This window comes from Odontesthes bonariensis, chromosome 22, assembly GCF_027942865.1.
Source record: "Odontesthes bonariensis isolate fOdoBon6 chromosome 22, fOdoBon6.hap1, whole genome shotgun sequence".
Taxonomy (NCBI): domain Eukaryota; kingdom Metazoa; phylum Chordata; class Actinopteri; order Atheriniformes; family Atherinopsidae; genus Odontesthes; species Odontesthes bonariensis.
In genome coordinates this window covers 8,601,339-8,606,034 of record NC_134527.1, presented here as the reverse complement: position 1 = coordinate 8,606,034, position 4,696 = coordinate 8,601,339, and the positions used below count along the sequence as shown (strand labels likewise).

Below are 4,696 nucleotides of genomic sequence, written 5' to 3'. Positions count from 1 at the left end.
GGTGGGAGGAGAGAAGGCGTTCCTCACAGCACGCACGTAAGTCGGCTACGATACCTATTTTGCAATATGTGATGCTGTTCGACAGCAGAAATCAAGATGAAGCTGCCAGCATGTGTGCGGGGTGTATGCAGCTCCTGAGTTTAATTTCAATATCTTCCAAAATATCAAAAGCAAAAAAAATCACCTTTAACATAAACATGAATTATTACTGTAACTTAACAGTTAAGGTTAAATGTGAAGTTTGTCTGAGTGTTTGAAGCTGCTTTACTCCAGTTCACATTGCCTGTTACCCAACTTTCATTGTCTGAACAGAATGAGGTTGAGCAAGCAGGTATTGGGTTTAGCTTCAGATTAATTGTAATTAAAAACAGACTAGGTTTTGAAGTTTTCTAAGGCATGAACACAATATTATAACTTTATATCATTTCACACAGCCTTTTTTGTTTATCCTGATGAGGTTTTGTGTTTTGCAATTCACTGCCACCTTATACTGAATATACTTTACTGAATCAACTAAATTTGTTCTTTTGTGTATTTCTTAAAGGGACGGATTTGGATTTTTGTAGGTCGCCAACTCTTTTTCCTTTTTTTTTTCTTTTTTTTTTGCCATTATGTTTTAAAATAAAATAAAAAATCACACCCACTTCTCGTGTTTGGTCATTTCTTCAGTTTCCTCATCATTGACACCAAGATGAGTCCCACTGCATGCCATCATTCAAACGGTATCTGGGGTTACCATAATGGCATGTAGCCACAAATTGAGACCATTCTGTGTTTTCATATTTGACATACTATTTTATCATGGTTGTGACTCCCCAAGCGTGCAGGTTAGTCAAGGTCATAGTGTGTAAACCAGTTCTGACCAGAATTAAAGTGTACAGTGGCCCACATCCGGTTCAGTGCTGGTTTATTTTGGCTGACATCTGGCATCGTGATGGCTTGGTTGTGGCCCACTTCTGGCAAACGTGAGCGGACCGCCCAAGTGCCATCATTCCATGCTGTATGTCGGCCGGATGAACATGTCAGGTGTGGGCCGGATACGGGCCAAAAGAGTTTTGTACAGTGGCCCACATCCGGTTGAGTGCTGGTTCATTTGGGCTGATTTTGGCTGGCATTGTGATGGCTTGGTTGTGGCCCACTTCTGGCAAACGTGAGCGGACCGCCCAAGTGCCATCATTCCATGCCGTATGTGGGCCGGATACGGGCCAAAAGAGTTTTGCTATCTGGGTTTGGAATCCGCATTCTTCGCATTACTCCGGTCCCTGCAGGGTCTGCGGGAGTTGTCAGACGTCCTCATCCTGGATCAGAAGCTGGCTTCTGGGAGCTGTTGGAATAACCAATAAATAATCAAAACATAGTCTATCCATGCACAGCATATTGACAACTTGTCTATAAAGTAACAAAAGTCATATTGACAGCGTACATGTTCTTACTCCCTTTCACTCTTCTGTGGTGAGACTGTGAGTATTTCGGGTTGGCTTCAAGACGCACCTGCACAGCACACAGGTCCGTCACGCAGCTAAAAAAAACAAACAAGAGGAATGAATAAAATGACCAGTGCTTAAAAGTATCAGTGCCAGCCGTGGTAAAAGTCAGCGCCGCTCACCCTCGATAGTGTCCCCGTCTACCTCTCTGAAGTTCGGACTGTTTGACACCGCCTCCTTCAAGCGACTCGTTACATCCATATTGTGAGGTGACAGTAGCCTGTAAAAACAACAGGCCTATGGTTAATAAAAAAAACTGCATTAACGTAACGTAACATCAGGTCCAACTCAACTAGATATTGGGAGAACATTCACTTATTCTTACCCTTGACCTGGATTATAATGCCACGGTGAGTTATGCAGGCGGCGAACTGCTTCCTATAAATTGAAAACACGAAATACATTTTTTTAAATAAAGCAACTCACACTGGTTTTCACGTGATGGACACAATTAAGTTGAGTTTAGCCTAAAGCCACAGTCAACAACCTACTCTTACCGCGATTTTCGGATTCTGTATCCGCCTTCTCTTGGGGGTGCGCTCTTCAACTTCTCTGGAATGTAACTTCAGTCCGTTCTCGACGGCCATCTTGCCTCCAACCTAGCGAATCTCTGGTCGATTCCCTCCAGCACCCTCTCCACGACCGTATCCACAGTGCTGGCCACCATACGAGACATCCCGGTCATAGCATTCAACAGGACTTTCATTTGATCTGCCTGTAAGCAAGTGAGTAAGTAAGTTTAATATACAGCACATTTAAAATCAGCGAGAACTGTCCCAAGTGCTGTACAGTGTCAACAAGACTAAAATTAAACAATCAAATGGTCACGTGCAAGTAGAAAAAAACACACAAACCTGTAGACCCGCAGAGAGTTGCTGGGGAGTTGAAAGCAAGTCGTCTTCCAGCCATTGTATTCCGCAAACCAGGGCAGTTTTCACAGCACGGGACCTCAGCGATTTCTGTCTCCCTTTCTGCCGCCAGATCTGCTCCTTAAACTTTTTGTTTACACTGCACGACACAATGTTTCTCATACGTGATTGAACGAGAGCTTATGCGAGCCGTTAAGCTCCACCAATCATATGCGTATACGTCATTACACGGAATACTCGGGAGACAACCTCCCGTCCTTTTGCTATTTAATGTTGTCTGACCACAGCTGGCAATTTGCACTGTTTTGACACAAAAATGGACTCTGCAAGGACAAAGAAAAGACCTCGGCGATATTGTGACCATTGTGACACCGAATTAAGCCATACACAATAAAACACTGAGCGCACTACTGCACATTATGTATACAGGCCAGATTTCTATATTTTTATTTCTATATTTCTATTTTATGTAAGAAACCTTTTAGAATATTGTTGTTGCATGCTTATTTTATCTTTATCTTATCTTTATTATTATACATTTGGACATCCAGTGCGGGCAACAAAGAAAAGAATTTCATTGTTCAGGGAAACACGTTTCTAACTGCACATATGACAATAAACCTTTGAATCCTTGAATTTTGCCCACAAAAAGCGGTATTACAAAAGAGGTGTTTGGGAGAAAAAAAAAACAGATATGCATCACCTGTCACCAGCAGACAGCGTGCACCTCTTCTTTTTCAAGACAACACAGCAACAAACTTGGCTGGAGTTGGAGGTGATGGTGAACGTGTAGAAACAGGCCTGCCCACCCCCCACCTCACCTCACCCCACCCCACTTGAAAATGACTGTGGCAGCTCCTGACCTGATCACTGGCATTTACATATTAAAGGCTCTCCTAAGTAGGGGAGGGGAGGGGGGCATGGGGGAGCAGTTGCCAGGTCAATTTGCGACAACTTGGGCCAAGTTTTCACTTTTACCACCGCAAATGCAGGGGCTTAACGTATGCGGACATGTAAGGGGCCACATACATCCAGAAATCCCTCTTTTCATGCAGTGTTCGGAGAGCTGGACACCAAACTCTTTATTGCCTAACATAAATGATGTTGCACTATTATCACAGTGGAAAAAAAAAAAAAAAAAAAAAAAAAATATATATATATATATACCGTAAATCCTCTAATATTGGCCTGTATTCCATTACTGGCCGGGATTCTAATATTGGCCGGTCTCGCTGTCGGAGGAGGTAAATACTGGCCGGACTCTTATACAGGCCGGGTCTATAGAACCAACGATTTCTCTGGGCAGCCTCAACATTATACCGGTACTTGTGATCGTAACATACAAGACTTGCAGCTCAATGCGCTTTACAGTCAGATTACCGGTAACAACAAAGTTAAAGCAAAATTAAGTAAAATAAAAAATAAATAAGTAGGATTTATGGTATGTTGAAATTAGCATTCACTTCTATCACTATCGCATTCGAATGCGATCACGATCGTGAGTGAGCCTGTCCACTGTGACTTGCAATAACGGCCAAACTACCGATATCGTTTTTTACAGCCCTGCGCTGCTGCCCGTCTGCGCGAGGAAGAGAACAGACAGGCAGCAGAACATGAGGAGGACGAAGAAGAACTGTACAATAATGAACTTGTTGTAGAGACTGGCGCGAGTGATGAGGAGATTACGGGGAGAGATGAAGAGGAGATGAAATACCGGTAGCCTAATTATCACCATGGTTAAGTGACAATGCACTACTGGTAACTGCGGTCAAGTAAGCCGCGGATGAACGAGTGGCGGCTCACTTGACCGCAGTCTACTGGTACCGGTATGTTTGCTACGTTTCTGTTACCATATTACCGGTACTACACTGGAATTTAGCCTGAATTGCCGGTATTTGTCTATTTTATAAGTTCAAATAGACACAAAATGTCTTTTTTATTCATTCCACTGGTAGTCCGTTTTGCTCAAATAGAAATAGAGGCCTGTCTCTAATTCTGGCCTCCTTCCAATAATGGCCGGGACCAAGATGCACGTGAGTGAATAAAGGCCCCGGCCTATATTAGAGGATTTACGGTATATATATATATAAAAATAGAGCTCTATTTCCAAAAAAGAAAACACACAGGATCTGGTCCGGGGCTTATCAGTAGCACGTGCTCACGGGCTAACGTCTCGGATGGAAGAGCCAGCTTGACTTTGTGACAGTGAGATACTGAGTGATTGGGCCACCTTCTGACGAAACATGGTATTGCATCTCTAAATCTCATATAGGCTTTCAGGTTTAGCAACCATAGATTTAATATTGATTATACATATTTACATATATATATTGTAGTGCTCCT

The 4,696-nt window shown here is 42.9% G+C and overlaps 1 long non-coding RNA gene across 1 annotated transcript; it reads right to left on the bottom strand.

Annotated features, from left to right (window-relative positions):
* Window positions 1–1,808: 1,808 nt before the first annotated feature.
* LOC142373161 (uncharacterized) lies at window positions 1,809–2,562 on the bottom strand. Its single transcript, XR_012768413.1, has 3 exons — window positions 2,339–2,562; window positions 1,982–2,199; window positions 1,809–1,862 (listed from the first exon to the last, which is right to left on the bottom strand). It is a non-coding gene; the product is annotated as an uncharacterized LOC142373161 (long non-coding RNA).
* Window positions 2,563–4,696: the final 2,134 nt, after the last annotated feature.